Source organism: Bos taurus, chromosome 5 (genome assembly GCF_002263795.3).
Source record: "Bos taurus isolate L1 Dominette 01449 registration number 42190680 breed Hereford chromosome 5, ARS-UCD2.0, whole genome shotgun sequence".
NCBI lineage: Eukaryota > Metazoa > Chordata > Mammalia > Artiodactyla > Bovidae > Bos > Bos taurus.
In genome coordinates, this window is record NC_037332.1 from 48,202,634 (window position 1) to 48,222,724 (window position 20,091).

At 41.2% G+C, this 20,091-nt stretch overlaps 1 long non-coding RNA gene across 1 annotated transcript; it reads left to right on the forward strand.

Annotated features, from left to right (window-relative positions):
• Positions 1-3,334: 3,334 nt before the first annotated feature.
• LOC101905683 (uncharacterized) lies at positions 3,335-12,428 on the forward strand. Its single transcript, XR_234576.5, has 3 exons — positions 3,335-6,880; positions 8,154-8,244; positions 11,341-12,428. It is a non-coding gene; the product is annotated as an uncharacterized lncRNA (long non-coding RNA).
• Positions 12,429-20,091: the final 7,663 nt, after the last annotated feature.

The following is a 20,091-nucleotide window of genomic DNA, read 5'->3' on the forward strand; positions in this document are numbered from 1 at the left end:
ATTTTTGTGGGCTCCAAAATCACTACAGATGGTGACTGCAGCCATGAAATTAAAAGACACTTACTCCTTGGAAGGAAAGTTATGACCAACCTAGATAGCATATTCAAAAACAGAGACATTACTTTGCCAACAAAGGTCCATCTAGTCAAGGCTATGGTTTTTCCTGTGGTCATGTATGGATGTGAGAGTTGGACTGTGAAGAAAGCTGAGCGCCGAAGAATTGATGCTTTTGAACTGTGGTGTTGGAGAAGACTCTTGAGAGTCCCTTGGACTGCAAGGAGATCCAACCAGTCCATTCTGAAGGAGATCAGCCCTGGGATTTCTTTGGAAGGAATGATGCTAAAGCTGAAACTCCAGTACTTTGGCCACCTCATGCGAAGCGTTGACTCATTGGAAAAGACTCTGATGCTGGGAGGGATTGGGGGCAGGAGGAGAAGGGGACGACAGCGTATGAGATGGCTGGATGGCATCACTGACTTGATGGACGTGAGTCTGAGTCAACTCCGGGAGTTGGTGATGACAGGGAGGCCTGGTGTGCTGCGATTCATGGGGTCGCAAAGAGTCAGACATGACTGAACTGGACTGAACTGATTCCCTAAATATTTGATGGAGTTAATTAGTGATGCCATTTAAATCTGGAATATTCTTTACAAGAAGGTTTTTAACTACAAATTCAACTTTTTAAATATATATAATGCTAAGCAAGCTGTATATTTCTTCCTTTGTGAACTTTGATAATTTGTATCATTCAAGGAATTTATCCATTTCATCTATGGTGTTGATGTTATTGACATAGAGGTGTTGGAAAAATTCCCATATCATCCATATTTATACTATGCTTCCATTTCTCCTTTATGATATTGTCTTTATCCATTTTACTTATACATATGCCATAAACCCCATAGCACATTACTGTAATTTTTGTTTAAATCATAAAATATTTTTAAGGAATTTAATAATAAAAAATAAGTCATATATTTTCTCATAATTTCCATGTATGGTTCTCTTCATTCTTTTTCAGTTCAGTTCAGTTGCTCTGACGTGTCCGACTCTTTGCAACCCCATGAATTGCAGCACGCCAGGCCTCCCTGTCCAACACCATCTCCCAGAGTTCACTCAAACTCACGTCCATCAAGTCAGTGATGCCATCCAGCCATCTTATATTCTGTCGTCCCCTTCTCCTCCTGCCCCCAATCCCTCCCAGCATCAGAGTCTTTTCCAGTGAGTCAACTCTTCTCATGAGGTGGCCAAAGTACTGGAGTTTCAGCTTTAGCATCATTCCTTCCAAAGAACACCCAGGACTGATCTCCTTTAGAATGGACTAGTTGGATCTCCTTGCAGTCCAAGGGACTCTCAAGAGTCTTCTCCAACACCACAGTTCAAAAGCATCAATTCTTTGGCACTCAGCTTTCTTTATAGTCCAACTCTCACATCCATACATGACCACAGGAAAAACCATAGCCTTGACTAGATGGACCTCTGTTGGCAAAGTAATGTCTCTGCTATCTAGGTTGGTCATAACTTTCCTTCCAAGGAGTAAGCGTCTTTTAATTTCATGGCTGCAATCACCATCCACAGTGATTTTGGAGCCCCCAAAAATAAATTTCTTTTTAGTAAATCCAAATTTTCATCTGGTAACATTTTCCTTCTGCTTGAAGACTGTCCTTTAGCATTTCTTATACTGAGGAGCTGCTGGTGATAAATTCCTTCAGCTTTTGTGTGATTGAAAAAGTTTTTTTCTCCCCTCCCCCACAGTCCTTCCATCTTGGCAGTCACAAATCTGTTCTCTGTGTTTGTGAGTGTTTTTGTTTCATAGATATGTTCATTTGTGTCATATTTTAGACTCCACATGTAAGTGATATCATATGGTATTTGTCTTTCTCTTTCTGACTTACTTTGCTTAGTACGATAATCTCTAGTTGTATCCATGTTGCAGCAAATGGCATTATTTTGTTCTTTTTTATGGCTGAGTAGTATTCCACTATATATAAGTACCACATCGTCTTTATCCATTCATCTGTTGATGGACATTTAGGTTGCTTCCATGTCTTGGCCATTGTAAGTAGTGCTGCTGTGAACATAGAGGTGCATGTATCTTTTCAAATTATATTTTTTATCTGGATATATGCCAAGGAGTGGGATTCCTAGGTCATATGGCAACTTGCTCTTTTGTTTTTTGAGGAACCTCCATACTGTTTTCCATAGTGGTTGCACCAATATACATTCTCACCAATAGTGTAAGAGGGTTTAGTTATTTCTCCTTCAGTATTTTGAAGATGTTTCTCTATTGTCATCTTGCTTCTACTGTGCCAGATAATTTGCTATCTTTCTTATTTTTGTTCTTCTGTATATAATGTGTAGTTTTTCTGGAGCTGTTTTTAAGATTTTTCTACTTATCATTGCTTTTGAGAAATTTGATTACCATATGTCTTGGTATAGTTTTCTTTTTTAATTTATTTTTAATTGGAGGATAACTGCTTTATAATATTTTTACCAATACAATTGGTAACAAATTACAATACAGTGGTACAGTACAATACAACAAATTACAATACAAACCAATTACAACATTGGTTTCTACCATACATCAACATGAATCAGCCATAGGGATACATATGTCCCCTCCCTCTTGAACCTCCCTCCCGCCTCCCACCCCATCCCACCCCTCTACGTTGTCACAGAGCACCAGATTTGAGCTCCCTGCATCAATACAGCAAATTCCCACTGGCTGTCTATTTTACGTATGGTAATGTATATGTTTCAATGCTACTCTCTCGATTCATCTCACCCTTTCCTTTCCCCAGGAAATGGTGAAGGACAGGGAAGCCTGGCAGGCTGCAGTACACGGGGTCGCAAAGAGTCAGACACCACTGAGTGACTGAACAACAACAACGCCTTCCCCCATTGTGTGTTTTCTTTATGTTTCTTGTGCTTGAAGTTCATTGGGATTTTCAGATAGGTAGTTTTCAGATGTCATCAAATTTGGAATTTTCCAGTCATTTCCTCAACTATATTTTTTCTCTCACCAACCTCTCATTTGGGGACTCAGGTTACAGTATATTAGGATGTTAAAAGTTGTCTCAAAGCTACTGAAGCTCATCATTTTCATTTTGCATTTCATCTCATATTGCTTCTATTGCTATGTTTACAAATTCACTAATTTTTTCATCTGTAATATCTAATCTACTATTAATTCTATCCAGTGAATTTTTTTATCTCAGACATTGTAGCTTTTAGCTTGAGTTATTCGATTTTTTGCATTGTTTTTCATATGTTCTATATCTCTATTTGGGGGCTTTCAGAATATAGCTAAAATAATTCTTTTCATGTCTGTTTCTGCTGATTCTAATATCTGTTTCAGTTCTATGTAGGTTTTCATTGATTGATTATTCTCCTTATTATAGGTTACATTTTTCTGCTTCTTAGGATAGTCTATTATTCTTTTATTGGATGCCAGACATTGTGAATTTTACCTTGCTGGCTCCTGCATATTTCTGTATACCTATAAATATTCTTCAGCTTTGTTCTCATATGCAGCTGAGTTTCTTGGAAAAATTTTGATCCTATTGGGCCTTGCTTTTTAAGACTTGTTAGCCTAGACTAGCGCTGCATTTAATCTTGCTCATGTGTCCCTTAGTACTGAGGCAAGACTCTTCTAAACACTCTATACCCAATATCTCATGAATTTTGACATTTTACAGTCGGCCTGGTGGGAACGGACACTACTGCTGGTCCTTTGTGAGTGCTGAATGCTGTGCTTAGTTGTTCAATCATGTCAGACTCTTTGTGACCCCATGAACTGTAGCCCGCCAGGCTCTATCCATGGGATTCTCCTGGCAGCAATACTGGAGTGGGTTGCCAGGCCCTCCTCCAGGGGATCTTCCCAACCCAAGAATCGAACCTGTCTGCCACATTGTAGGCAGATTCTTTACTGTCTGAGCCACCAGGGAAGCCCAAGAATACTGGAATGGGTAGCCTATCCCTTCTTCAGGGGATCTTCCTGACCCAGGAATCAAACTAGAGTCTCCTGCATTGCAGGCAGATCCTTTATTGGCTAAGCTACCAGGGTAGCCCAAGTGTTGAATACTTTTTTGTTAATGTTTTCTCCAACCTTGGACAGTTTTCTCATATACGTAAGCCGATCAGTCTCTGCTAAATGGTCAAAAGGAACCCTCCGCACATCTTCAGAGTTCGTCTGTATGCAGCTTTCTCCTCTGAACCAGGTACTTTGTCCTCCAAATTCAAGCTGCCTTGGCAGTTGTTTAAGGTAAGAAGGTAAATTTGATCCGTGTTATTCCATCTTGGTCACAAATAGAAGTCAACGGTTTATTTTTAAATTACTTCAAACATACAGAAACATTTCAAGACATGTATAGAGAACTCCCACATTCTCTTTACTCAGAGTTCCAAATTATTAATATTTTATCACCTTTATTCCGCCTCTCTCTTTACACACACATACATATCTAATTTTGTCATTATTCTTTTTTAAACCATTTAAGCAGTAACTGCAGAGCTGATGATTCATCACTCTCACTTCCCCCAGTTTCTATCTTTCCAAAACAAACAGTCTTCTACACAACCAAAGTACAGCCAAGCTCAGAAAGCAATATCAGTACAATACAATTCTATCAATACAAAACAATCAATACTATCATCCAGTTCATAGAACACTCTTAAGTTTTTCCAACTGTGCCAGTAACATCTGTTTTTTTATGGTCCAGTAGCCAAACCAAGATCATTTAATTGTCATAGATTTCCAATATCACTCAATCTGGAGTAGTGGTTTTTTTTTTTTTTTTTTTTTTAGTCTTTCCATCTTTTCAGTCTGTATGTATTTCTCTACCTAAGTTTGTCTCACGTCCAGAATCAGGTCATGTTTTCTTTGCAGGAAAATGATATGATATTATGTTTTCTTGAGACTTCTCAGTTCAGTTCAGTCACTCAGTCATGTCCCACTCTTTGCCACCTCATGGACTACAACACGCCAGGCTTCCCTGTCCATCACCAACTCCCAGAGCTTGCTCAAACTCATGTCCGCCGAGTAGGTAATGCCACCCAACCATTTCATCCTCTGTCATCCCCTTCTCCTCCTGCCTTCAATCTTTCCCAGCATCTTCTCAGGAAACATAAAATTCACCATTTTCCCACTTGTAAGTGATCAGCATATTGTGGGGAAATATTTTGAGACTGCACCAATATAATTCTTAATCAAAATTTCACCCACCAGCCTTGCCCCCTATGGGTGACTCATGCTGAATCCATAGAACCTGGTCTTAACATGTAATTCATTTGGTTTTCCAAAGGCGTCAGCTATCCCGACAGAAGTTCAGATATTCCCGCAGTAACAGTTCTAATCTCTGTTGAAAACCGATATCAAAAGGGAAACCATACCTACCTTAGAGAAGTAGTTCTCTTCATTGAACAATCTATCCATCCAAGTACCAATCAATACATCACCCATTCATTGTATTGAGTGGGTATCGATGGTACTTTTACATGGTGCCAGGTTGTGGACATACACAACAACAAAAGCCCCAAACCATAAAACACAGTGCTAATATCTAATAAGTTCCTGGTTTTCATAGCAAAATAATGTCAACAAATAGTTACAACTCAGTGTGATTATAATACAAAAAAATACTTAGTATTATTCCCTTGTGGCTCAGTGATAAGGAATCTGCCTGCCAATGCAGGAGACATTGATTCAATCTCTGGGTTGGGAAGATTCCCTGGAAGAGGAAATGACAATCCACTCCAGTATTGTTGCCCGAAAAATCCCATGGACAGAGGATCCTGGTGGGTTACAGTCCATGAGGTCGCAAAAGAGTCAGAGATGACTGAGCAACTGAGTATGCAGGCAGGTATAAAATATGGTTTCCTAGAGAGGTCATATTGGTCCTTTAAGGTGAGTAGGCAATGGCACCCCACTCCAGTACTCCTGCCTGAAAAATCCCACGGACGGAGAAGCCTGGTGGGCCGCACTCCATGGGGTCGCTAAGAGTCGGACACGACTGAGAGACTTCACTTTCACTTTTCACTTTCATGCATTGGAGAAGGAAATGGCAAACTACTCCAGTGTTCTTGCCTGGAGAATCCTAGGGGTGGTGGAGCCTGGTGGGCTGCTCTCTATGAGGTCGCACAGAGTTGGACATGACTGAATCGACTTAGCAGCAGCAGCAAGGAGTCTAGATTTTATTCACTAGGGGTTCCCACTTTGAGTGCAGATTCCTGGAACCCATCCTCAAGTTATTTAAATTAGAATCTCTAAGGAAAATCTGGGAATCTGTATTTTAACAAGCACCTTAAGTTTGTAGGTCACTGCTATAAGTCAGAGGAAGCTACTGAATGCTTTAAAATAGAGTGAAATAATCAGATTTGTGTTCAGAAAGATCATTCTGGGACTCATGGATGATGTCTTGAAAAGGGGTGCAGGCTGAAAGGGTAATCCAGACACTAAGATGCTCCAAAGTGAATTGTTAGATTATAGTAGCCAACAAGACTTGTCAAAGTGTCCCATTCTTGTACACATTTATCACTCCATGTTAGGTTGCAGGAGTTGGGGGCATATGATTGCTTGGCACTTGACATCTATTCCATTCCCCTTTTAGTGTAGTGGCTTTCAAACTTATTTTAAACTCAACCCCCAGTGAGAAAATATTTTACTTTGCAATGCATACATCTGTGTGTATGGCACAAAACAGAAATTACCCTAGGTTGATGCCCTCTGAAAATGTTATTCTGCTGTATTTTATTTTTTTCAGTGCTTTCATGATTCACTAACGATGAGTCCTGATCCCCAAAGTGAAAGCCGTTGCTGTATAACAATGCTGGAAAGCGAAAGACTACATTTTCCCACCCACTTCAGCTGAAGTTCCAGGTATTTCCAGTTCTGCAAACCCAATGTCCTCGTGTTGCTTTTGCTATTTCTGCTGCCAAGCATGCCGTGGAAGTGTTTGGTCTTTCTTGGCAATGCCAGCAGAGGTTTAGTCACTAGCACAGGTGCCTTTCATTGGTATTATGAAGGGGAAAAAAAGGGTTATCAATTTTTGCTGGTGAAGTTTGTATCAGGCATAGAATGGTTCTGGGATCCGCAACATTCATGACTTTATAAGCATAAGTAAGTAAGTGTCAGTCATTCAGTCATGTCAAACTCTTTGCGACCCCACAGACTGTAGCCCACAAAGCTGCTCTGTCCATGGGATTCTGCAGGCAAGAATACTGGAGTGGGTAGTCCTTCCCTTCTCCAGGGATCAAACTTGAGTCTCCTACTTGCAGGCATATTCTTTACCATCTGAGCCACGAGGGAACCCCCTTATAAGCATGGGACCTTCTTAATTAGGACAATTTCTGATTACAGTGGCTTCAAGGTCAAGGCGGTGATGACGTAGGGTGGGAGGCTGAGAAGTTTTGAGTGGTAGGAGCTGCTTGGGTGCCCAGTACTGTGGTATGGCTGGAGAGAGGGGAGGGAGGTTTCTAAAAGGTCCCCCTAGAGACTGTTTTGTCTGCCCGTCAAGTGATCTATATGCTGCATAAAATCTGCAGTAAATCTCCACCTAGATAGGATTCTATTCTCTGCAACAGAACTCTGGACACAGTCTCACTGAGGTACTAGTGAAGTCCTAAGTCATGGAGTCTTAGGACTTGCCTAAATCTTCACCTGTCAAACTTAATCTGGGTCCAGCCACAAAAATGAATGAAGGACAATTACATCTAGCAGCATGGGCCAATCAGAAACATAAAGTTGAATAAAAATAGCAAAACACATAAGCCTATAGTTCTGTTTATACAAAATTTAGAAAATAGGCAACTTAAACCACAGTGCTTAGAGATGTGTATTTAAGGAACAGATCTCTAGAAAAAGATGTGTTTACCATAAAAATCAGATTGTTAGGTAATCAGTAAAGGTCATGGAGAGACTTCTGAGGTGCTGGCTATGTCCTATTTTTTACCTAAATGGTGATTTTGCATGTATTTGACTTATGTACCTTTTGGTATGCAAATTATATTTGCCATTCTCTCACACTTATAAAAATTGCAACAATAGCAAAGATTTTAATTGTAATGCATGCAATTTATGGTCATCCAGTCCATTCACACAATTTATGATCACCCAATCCATCTACTCATCTGATGCTTGAATGTCCCCACAGCCTTTTCTGTCCTCTGATTGACCCCTTCTGAAGAATTGGAGTCACGCAGTTGTCACTCATGAGAGAGGTAACACACTCAGGCAAATAACAGGTGAGCCTCTTAGCTTTATTGTCATGTTCCTGTGACTGTCCGCTATTGTTCCTCAGTTCCCAACTGCCGAGTCATTGAAGACCATATTTAAAGACTGCAAGAGGGTCCTCAAAACTAACATTGAATCTTAACATTCTCAGGATGTAACTTCCCTCTCTCTGACCCTTGGGTAACGTAGCTTGTTTTATTGTAAGAACCAAGACAGCAATGATCAATACCATAGCAGAAAAAGAGATACATTACATATGGGTTACCTTGAAGTATGAGTTGCTTTCTTTCTCAAATGGGCTGTTAAGTTTTGGGAAGGAGGATTGGGAGAGCAGAAATGACAGGTGAGACTGGAAAGAAAACTCCCCTGTAGCCTTATTTTATATTTTCGGGCTTTACAAGATGAACTGGTGAGTTTAGTAGATACAAGACAACTTGGTATTGGAGTGAAATGACCATCCTGTAAGGGAAAAGTCACAATATGAAGGTTTCCACTTCTCCAGTCTTCAAAGAGAGATACGGTATATCTGGGATGGAGGGTGGGGGACTAATGTTGTCAGGATTAAATGTTAATACCTGAAATCTTCTTCATCAAAAGATGTCATGTTGACTTCAAAGAATACACATGTCTTACAAGTTGAACTTTCTGTTTTTAAAGAAACATGGCCTCTGCAGAAAACTTTTCCAAAAGTTTTTCACCTTTTCCTGGTGCTTCATAACACTTTAAAGATTTTTCAGCTAAATGAGATTTCCAAACAAATGGACATGATACACAAGGATAATATGTCTTTTTGTTTGTCCAGTAAATATTTGTTGAGTTAGTCACAGTGAACAAATGAAAAGAAATTATAAAAGAATAAGTCACTATTACAAATTAGGTAGCTCTTTTTGATACAAAGTTACCCATTTTCAAGAGGATGATTTCTGAGAATTATAGGTAATGATTCTATTATGACAAAAATGTAGAGCTGCCTTTCTACTCTGCAGGCAAAGGAAAGTTGAAAAGTAAAGCCATTATCTGGATAATTCAGACAAGAAACTATTGAGGGAAAGGAGGCCCTTTTTTTCCTGGCCCAAATTCATTTGAGCCATCCAATAACATGACCCACTAGAGTGGAATTTGGCATTCGAGAGGCTTGTCTTGGCTCATGTCCAGTGGGGTTGAGTTACTGAATTCTTTAAAGGACATTGTTCAAACATGGTCTCCCGTGTAACTGGGTTCTAAGGCATGAGCTGAAAGAACCTTGACCCTATCACATGACTCCAGAGTATTCATCCATTGGATCAAATTATGCAGAAAATCACTCTCATTCCAGTTCACCTTTCCAGGTTAGACAGAAGCAAAGTGGATTGCCCAAGATTTGCTCCACAATAGTTACACGCGAATACTTGAAAGCTCTGCCTGAAAAGTGTGTTGATAAATATGATCCCTATTCCTAGATGGCATCAATAGAAGCAAATGGGTCAAAGGTGGCGGTTACTTGGCAATTCCCCATTCCCTACCCCTGCCTGCCACATTCTCAGTTCTTCGGAACACACCTTTGATTACTGAAAAAATTGTATCGATTTCATGAATGGTAGAAATCACAACAGTTGAGCTGCCTGCCCTTCCAACCTCCTTTCATGACTCTAATGTGCTCCCTAAACATTTAGTTAACAACTGGAAAAAAACAAAATATGAGGATGTCTCGCTGAGAGTGACTATGTTGCAGAAACAGCAACTGTGACCTTTTGCTTGCTTTCCTTTGCTGGCCATGTCTGAGCAAGGCTTTTTGTAAGATGACCTGGGGTTGGGCATTCTGCCCATGCGCACACCTGGCAGCTCGAATCCTCCTATCCTTGGGAACTTGGATACATGCTGAGTTCCCATTTTCTTTGACTGCAAAACAGACAAGGACCAGCTGGTTGATGCTGACACGGCTCACATGACTGGCGGGAACACTACTTAAGTGTTCGGTGTTTGCTCTCTATTTATCAATAGGGAGATATTTCTCTGAGAAAAGCGTATCCTTTGTCTTCTGATGGAAAGTTTGTCCTTCCAATGGGGAATGATCTAGAAAGCAAACAAACTGATCATTCATTTCCCATGTATGAGTCCCATGTGTAAGTTTTCATTTTAAAGGTTTGAATCCAAATATAAGAAATGAACTGTGGCCCTAGAAATACCAGATACTTAACTTCTTTCCCATAGCAATATGATTTTTAATAGCTGAATATGCCATCTCTCCTTGAGCAGGTTGCTTTTATCACCAGTTTAAAGTATACGTTATTGTTATAAATACTATTAATTATTTGAAGATAATATCACCCTGGAAATAATTTTTAACGTCCTCAGTCTCAAGGTATAAAATAATGCATTGCTGGGTTTAGTATGTTCTTTTAGGCAAAGTGCTTTCCTATGTGGCTACATGGACCTAGCTTGAGCCTGCAGACTCTGGGAGACAGAAAAGTGGAAAATCAGACACTAATAAAGTATAGAGAAGGGTCTTCTGATTTTCTAACATTATGTTGGATAATATAAAAAATGTAATTTTTTTATACCTCTACCTAAAATTAAAAACTCCCAAGCGCTCCTTATGCTCCTCCTGTTTTTTTCCTTCTTCTTTGCCTCCTTCTCTTCTCTTTTCTTATTCTTTTTGGTTTTGTTAGATCGAATGTCAGGAGCTCTTTGAATTATTCATGTTACTCTGGTTAATGCTGGATTCATATTCATCCAGAGAAGCTTATTTTTGCTTAAGTTTTCCAACCATGAAACTAATAGAGCATAATGGAAATGTAACTGATACTTAGCTATTGTCCTGGAAATAGATCCCATTACAATTATATGTAAGAAATATTTAAAAATAACTGTAAAACAGGAGGAATATTTATGCTCTTCTGAAGATGAATAGACTTATTTATAGGTGGAGAGACATTCCATAAGATAAGCTAAAATTAATCATATTGCTGAAGTTTTCAAAGAGGTCAGAGTCCAAATTAAATATAGAAGGGCAAACCGGTTTCTTCCTCTTGCGTATTTTAATGAAGACTAGAGAGGCTGGAGAAATATTTATATTCTTTTATTCATATTTTCAGGATTGCCTCATGTCTCGATTTTTTTTTTTCCAGATCTTTCATTTAAGTGACGGTACTTCAAAGTGAATATGGGTATTCTCAACTCCTCATATCTTAAAAAAGAAAAAAAAAGGAAGAATTAATGGGACTGGAAATTTTAAAACAACAGATGTACTAAAAGTGTGATTAGTGCCTGAGTTAGACATACGGGGGAGTGCCACCACTTTATGTAGCTTTGGCTGAGTGCTGATTGTATCATAGAGGAACTGGAGCCCCAGAGTCACGCTGAGACCATCTCTAGGAAATGACTGCTGATTTCCCTTGGAGTGCAAGAGATAAGGAGCTGTTTCTCTCTAAACATAGCTCTCTGACTGCTTTGTGGTTAACTAGATGCACTGCTAAGAATTGTGGGTAATTCATTGAAGGATGAATATTGAAACGTGCTGTGTGGTGAGGGAGGAAATCCTGCTCCCAAACCCTGGCTGCATTACTCTGAAGGAGCAGAGAAGTAGAGAGGGACCAGCTCTCTACATCCTCCACTAAGGGGCCGACACACGTAAGCTGAACTCCAGAATGCAAGGTCAGAAAGAGACTCCCAGTAGTACCACTTGGGCTAAAGTGACATTTCTTCCATCTGGCCCCAGTTATTGTTTTTTTTTTTTTTGTCCTCCACAGAGCTACATACTTCAGTCATGACGCCTTAAGCAAGAAAACAACTTCTTCAGACAGTGGCTGAGATAAGAAAGACAAGGCAAAGCTTAGTCCCGAGTACAATGGTGTGCATGTTGATATCACTGAGTTATGAACTATTTCCTTTTAATCCAGTTTCAAAAGATAACTTCCTCCATATGCAATTAATTCCACATATAACTACAAGGAACTGCATATTTTCGAACAGTTGTGTCATCATTATGAATGTTTAAACAATCTCTGTGGTCTCTTTCCCACAAACTGATTTAACATGTATATAAAGAGGCTTTTGAAATGAGCACTTTACATTTGCTTCTCAAACTTCAGCGTCTGTTTTTAGTAAATATTGAAGATGAAACTTCCCCCATTCATGCCTGGAGCACTGGCCAATTGCAACTCAGGAATGCAGTTCTCGGGCTTTTCATGAATAAAATTCTCTGGTTGTGAACCTAGTCTTTCTCAAGCTGTGTCAACAGGACCAAAACTGAATGGATGTGGAATAAAGCACTCATGGCAGTTGGCTGAGCTGGCCACAGATTATCCTAATTAATATCAAGAGAGTATGAGCTACACAGACCTGTTCAAGTCCTGACTCTGTGCTGTAGATGGGGGACTATGCATCCCAAGGTGTGTCCAAAGCGGTCCCAGTTCACTCTTAGCGCTCCAGTGTAACTATAAATAGTGGCCCTTTCAAAAATGCCCCAGTTCGGGACATTCCTAGTGGTCCAGTGGTTGGGAATCCGCCTGCCGGTGCAGGGAAGATGGGTTTGATCCCTGGTCCGGGAAGATCCCAGATGCCGCAGGGCAACTAAGCCCTGCGTGGGCCACAACTGAAGTCTGAACACCCTAGAGCCTGTGCTCCGAGAGAGAAGCCACCGCAATGAGAAGCCTGCACATCTCAACTAGAGGGTAACCTCTTCTCATCGCAACTAGAGAAAGTCTGCATAGAGCAACAAAGACATAAAAAAATGTCCAAGTTTAAACTAGAATGTACATGATCACCCTACTGTTGGAAACACCCGCTTTAGGTCTCTGTATTCTTGCTTTTCATGAGTGCAGCAATACGTGTTGGGGTTTCCCAAGAGCTGGTGGTAAAGAATCTCCCTGCCAATGAGAAGATACAAGAGACGTAGGCTCTATCCCTGGGTTAGGAAGATCCCCCAGAGTAGGAAATGGCAACCCCCTCCAGTATTCTTGCTTGGGAAATTCCATAAACAGAGGAACCTGGTGGCCTGCAGTCCACGGGGCCACAGGGAGTCGGACATGACTGAATGACTAAGCACAATATGTTTTGGGTCCTAGAGATCCATTTTATTGGCCAAAATCATCAAAACTGATCATGAAACTTACTTAGAGTTAATTAAAACACAACTATACATGTAACAATAATTTATTGGCAGATTAATGTGTCATTTTTCTCCCCACATATTTGTTTTGTCTTTTCTCATTTTAAGTAGGAACCAGTCCCTCGTGTGCTTCCTTGCCTCAGGGATTTTTGCAGGATGGAAGACAGAAGCCCCTGAGGAGTCTGCGGTTCTTCCTATCTTTTTGTAAATGCCTACAGCCGTTGAGAAAATAACACGTCCTCCAGACTCTGAGAAAGAGGACGAAGCACTGGATGACAGAGAGTCAGAGACAGAAGTTCTTCTTAAGGTGGTAGAGGGAAACAGGACGGCAGGCTGTGCTGAGAAGGTGAGCAGAGGAGGTGGTGACTTAAACCCACAGCAGGGTCAGCTATGTAATTTGGGGGATCCAGTGCAAAATGAAACATGGCGGTTCTTGTCCAAATATCAAGATGGCAACCACAGAGCATTAAAACAAATCCAGGGCTCTTCTGAGTTCAGGGCCCTGTGAAATGACACAGTCACATGGCCACCATGCAGCTAGCCCTTCCCAGAGGAGATGACTTCTTGATGTGCCTAGAGGGAGGTACCCGCTACAAAGCCCCCTACTCACAAATGGCACCACCAAAACCCAGGGCCCCAGTGTGAGCATCACAGAGTGATGCCAGTGATACCTTAAAAGACTGGAGATCAGAGGCTCTTCCTCAATTGTCTTCACTGCAAGTAAACCCGGGAGAAGGCAATGGCACCCCACTTCAGTACTCTTGCCTGGAAAATCCCATGGACGGAGGAGCCTGGTGGGCTGTGGTCCATGGGGTCGCTGAGAGTCGGACACTACTGAGCGACTTCACTTTCACTTTTCACTTTCATGCATTGGAGAAGGAAATGGCAACCCACTCCAGTGTTCTTGCCTGGAGAATCCCAGGGACAGGGGAGCCTGGTGGGCTGCCGTCTATGGAGTCACACAGAGTCCGACACGACTGAAGTGACTTAGCAGCAGCAGCAGCAAGTAAACCCTCTGGTTTCTGGTGTGACTCTTGAAAGGAGATGGGGTTCCTGACAAGGATGAGATGGACATTCTTGACATCTTAGAGAAGCATGGCAGTTGAGAGTCAGAAAACTAACCCAATTTAAAGAAAAAAAGAAACTGATATGTTTTGCACACGTCAGTTTGTGTACTAAAATTTATTTTACATATGCTTTTACAAATATTCAAGTTTATAAAACCAAATGTTTAATATAAGATCCACATTGTAAATATTCGTTTGGAAGTTTTTTCTGCATGGACTAGAATGACTGGGCTTCTTAAAATATAAGTCCATAAAGTGGAGAAAGATACCTACTTTCTTGGTGAACCTTCCTGAAATACCCACAGACTTCTTTCACCACAGCAAGGACCTTTGATCTGCATTTAAAATTCAGATTGTTTATCTCAGACATTTTCCTTATCCATTTCGTGTGCAAAAATGCTCTGAGTGTCACTGAAGGGTAGTTTCTATGGAATGAGAAGTTCATAGTTTGGGTTCACTGATAGCATATGTGCACATCTTATTTATGGCAGTAAATTTTTTTTTTCTAAAAAGTTGTGATTCTCTGTAATAGTGTGTGATATTTGAGCAAGTTACTTAATGTGCTGGCCTTATCTGTAAAATGAAAATCATACTCACCTCTTGGGATGCTGTCAGGACTCATGCCAGATGACAGAGCCAGCACCCAGCACAGATGAAATGCTAAACGGTTGCTGAATCTTGGACATGACTCTGCCATGTTAATCACATAATAGTCACCCAGTTTCTAGTTTATGGGTTACACCAAGCTTTTTATTGTCGTTGTTGCTGTTTTTTTCCTGGTTGTAAATTACAGAACTTCTATCCACCATGCTGCTGCTGCTAAGTCACTTCAGTCGTGTCTGACTCTGTGCAACCCCATAGACGGCAGCCCACCAGGCTCCCCCGTCCCTGGGATTCTCCAGGCAAGAACACTGGAGTGGGTTGCCATTTCCTTCTCCAATGCATGAAAGTGAAAAGTCAAAGTGAAGTCGCTCAGTTGTGGCCGACTCTTTGCAACCCCATGAACTGCAGCCTACCGGGCTCCTCCGTCCACGGGATTTTCCAGGGAAGAGTATTGGAGTGGGGTGCCATTGCCTTCTCCACCATGAAGTTCTGGAAATTTTTGTGTTTTAACATTAAGATAGTTGTCTTCTCCCCCAAAATACAAGTTAGCACCCATCTCCTTGGATGCCCGTGGACCACAGACTATTTCATGCCTCTGCCAGCTCCTTTTGGCCTTGGGCAGATATTGAATCATTGAGGATTAGAATCAAAAAGGATGAGAGATCATAGCCTTCAGGAGTGACTTACAAACTCCTGGGGGCGCCCAAGGGGCTCTCAAGTACATGTGGTCCCTGACACCACCTCCCTACTTGCCAGAGGAAACTCCAAATGTATCTGTTTTATATATTGTCCATCTAAGTAAGAGTTTATTTAACAAAAGGGCACAGCTAAAAAATAAAATAAAAAGACCCTTTGAAAATAGCAGATCTGGTCCAACCCCTGCAGTTTAGAGCTGATGGAATTTAGAACTAGAAGATTGTTTTAACCAATATCACACAGCCAGTTTGTGGTAGAGCCAGGAGTACACCGAGGTCAGCTCCCAAGCCCATGCAGTTTTCATTCTAGCAGGCTGCCTCTTGAGGAAAGATGGAGCTGACACCACAGATGTTGTAGGGTCAAGATTTACATCTTACAAATCAGATGTACCAAAACAGTAGCTTATTTGTTTTCTATAACTGATTTAATCTTACGCTGAAGCTCTCGGTCCTACAGACAGCAGAAATAAACTTGCTGAACAGCCTCTTCCAGGGTGAAAAAAAGAAGCGGTGCTGAATTCACACAGTTCAACCATTGAAATTCCCTATCAGAGCCAATTCTCTGCCTTCTAAGCTTCTCCCTCCTTTGTTCTCAAGATGGCATCTGGATGAAGGAGAAGTTTATGGGCCCTCATGGAGCCGAAGCAGGGATGTGTAACTCACAGGTTGTCTTTCTCTGTAGGCTCCTGATATTCTACAACTGAGGTATGAGTCCTCTCAGTATCTGGGCATCAGCCTCTTTGGGCATGTAACCTTCCTACATGTGCTGTGTAAGTGTTTGCAGCTGGTGTAATTTGCGGTCTGCTCTCTCCGCATGGGCAATCTATGGTGATAGCTCCCAGGGAGCTAGGCCATCCCTCCCTGGGAAAATTCTAACCAGGGTACCAGTGCCATGGGAAGGCCATCATCTGAGAGGAACTGACTGCTGTTCACGGAAGTTCTTCTTTATCAGACACCTAAACAACTGAAAATTAACTAGAGTTTTGAATACCTTCCTTCTTCTCTTAACTTTCTTGTTGAAGTAAAAAAATTTAAAGCAGACACAAAATTACTTTTAAACCTTGGTCTTCTTGTTAAAGACAGCAGGGTAAAAACACATTAGCCATTCCTCTTCCTAAAAAGCCAACCAAAACAATAAATGGAACAAAAATAGAAGGAAAAAAATCTTCCTATCATGAATGAAGCAAGGAAACAGCTACAGTCCCAAACCACAAACTATGAAGAACACCTGCCAAATATTATGGGCATGGATGGAGCCGAAGGAGGCCCTTAATGCTGACAAATACCTCCTTGGATCTCAGACAGGATCTATATTTCTCTAAAATTAAGTGAGGCAGCCCTAAGAAGTCAAACCAATGATCCTTTGCTTAGAGAGAGGAAGTTAAACATATGAATGAGAGGAGAAATGGGGATTGCCTAGAAGAGATACTGAGTTTTCAGGGCTACAAATTTTTCGCTTCTTTGCACTCTTCTGAATTTGGGGGCAAATTTTTATAAGTAGTTCTGACCAAAACAATAGCCATTCTAACACTAAGTAAAAGCTAAAAAGAAAACAACAAAAAACCAGTGCAACTGGTTATTGACTTTGTGTGAAAGGGTTCATGGATAATTAACTGCTACCTCAGAATTCTTCTTCGGGTATAGTCTTTATTGTACTATTTTAATAGGTTATTGAGTGTAAAAAGATAAATCAGATCCAGAGTCTGGAAGAAGAGGGGAATATAGAGTAAAGGCCAAATTGTTCTGCATTCAAATATGGGCATATTTAGTAGGGTCTGTTTGAGCCGATTACTCCTGAGAAGTAAGCAGGAAGAGAAGGAGTGAGGGTCCCAAGAAACAGTGGGAGGGGAGGAGGAAGTTAGTATTAGAACCTGAATTAGCCGAAATGGCCAAGTCTCTCTAGCCTTGAGAATGCTGAGGTTTTTAAGTTATTTACATTACTTTGAAAAAGACTTGGCTTCCCTCTGCCTTCTGTTACACCCACAAAGGTCTTGGTTTTTATTTACTTATTCGATTGAGTCAGTTGATTGGTTGGGTAGATATTAAGGGAACCAAAGGAATGAGACAGCTCTTCCGTGTTGGAGATGATCCCCAGAAGCAGAAGCTGTCAATCAGAGCTCATTAGGGAAACCACAAGCCCCTCCTACCTCCAACCCCAGCACATCACTGCCCAGTTCAACTCCTTCCCCACAGCTTCAAAGCGGATTGAGCCACTTTCATATGTACCTCAACTGTCCTCTAAATTAACTATGCCGTAAGATTTGGGTTAGAAAGGAAAAGGATGGGGCCACTTTGATAGAGTCCAAGTAGGAGGGCATGATAAGAAAGCAGCTGAGAGGGGCAAACAGAACAGAGAGATCAACATGGTTTCTGTTCACAGGTTACTATTCCACATCTTGAATGGCCACTCGTATCCTACCTACATGTGTGCATGCTCGGGCACTTCAGTTGTGTCCAACTCTTTGAGACCTTGTGGACTATAGCTCGCCAGGCTCCTCTGTCCATGGGATTCTCCAGACAAGAAAACTGGATTGGGTTGCCATGTCCTCCTCCAGAGGATCTTTTCAACCTGGGGACTGAACCCACATCTCCTGCATTGGCAGGCAATTCTTTTACCCACTGAGCCACCTGGGAATACTCATCTTATCTACAACCCACCCTAGTTCTCTCTAGACCACTTCTCTTCTCATCAACCACATGTTAAGCAAATCCAACAGAAGGCAAAGAGGATAACACAATGATTCTTACCATTAATATATCTGGAGCCCCTTCTAGAACTCAGTCCTTGTTAATATAACTGAACAATATTTTAAGTCCAGAACACATTCCTTCTCCTTCTAGGGTCTTTCTTCCTCTGATGAATCTTCTATTTAAAATAGTAAGGGCTTCTAATAATACTTTTTTTGAAAACTGTTATTTACTGAAATCTGAAGTCTCAAAGACAAGTCATCTTCCAACACACTTGTTTTACAATGGTGGAGAAGAAGAGACAGGATAACCAAGACTTATGAAACTTTCAGTTTAAAAAATAGAAGAATAAGAATTACTCAGAGGTCATTGCGTGCATGCTCACTCGCTTCAGTCGGGTCTGACTCTTTGCAACCCTATTGACTATAGCCTGCCAGGTCCTCTGTCTATGGGATTATCCAGGCAAGAATACTGGAGTGGGTTGCCATGCCTCTCCAGGGGATCTTACTGACCTAGAGATCAAAGCCACATCTCCAGCATCCTCTGCATCACAGGTGGATTCTTTACCACTGAGCCACCAGGGAAGACCTCAGTGGTCATTAAGCAGTAGCAAATACCAGATCCTGCTGAATAGAGAGAGCAATGGCTCCCAATCTAGGCACTTACTTGGTTGGTGGTCCTAGAAGCTGCCCTCTAGGGTAATCTTTTTGCAAATTATCCCACATGAATTCATCCTGGGTAAATAATAAAGGACTTCCCTGGTGGATCAGTGGTAAAGAATCCATCTGCCAATGCAGGAGACGCAGCTTCAAACCCTGGGTTAGGAAGATCCCTTGAAGAAGGAAATGGCAACCCACTACAGTATTCTTGCCTGGGAAATCCCATGGACAGAAGAATCTGGCAGGCTACAGTCCATGGGGTTGCAAAGAGTCAGACACGACTCAGCAACTGAACAGCAACAACAAGTAATAAAGAGCATAGCTTTCATGGGGGGTGTATAGATTTCATAGACTTCTTCCTGTTGGTGTGGACCTAGAGGCCTGGGATTTGTTTTCAAGATAAAATCATAGATGTTTGCCAGGCAGTCTTGAAGCATCTTTGACAATGTGGTTTCCTAAATATCTCAGTTGGCTTTTTTCTCCTTGTTCCTCATCAGTGGCAAGTACGTGTAGACAATGGCCAAAGATCCTGTGTGAACAGTCTTTAAACTCGAAGATTTCCTCCTTTTCCTTCTGACATTAGTCATCTGTCCTTTCCTAGTCCGTCTTCAATGCCCACTTCAAAACAATTTGAAATCATAGCTTCCTATGGTGAGACATCCCCTGAACTTGAAGTTTTCCAATGAGTCTCAACAAGGTGTCTTACAGAAAGCTGTTAATTAATGGGAGAAAAAGCATGGGGTCTTACTAAGGTGACTACTTTGGAATCAGGGTTTCTAATTGCTTCTCTGGGGCATGAAGAAGCAGTTCTCTTTGTCACCTTTGAAAGCTCCACATCACAAGGCTCTATCTCGGTTGTGGTCACAGTTAGCGGGCCCCTAATCTTAGTCCTTGATGCATAACAAAGACACCTTGCTTCCTCTGCCCAATTGCACCCTCCACCCCTAAGCCCAATTCCACAATTTAGAGTCTGATAGATCCTGCTTTCATGGGCCAATTTTTTAAAATTCGTTTCCTTCTTTCTTTTCTCTTCTTTTGTTCTTTCTTTTTTTAAAGT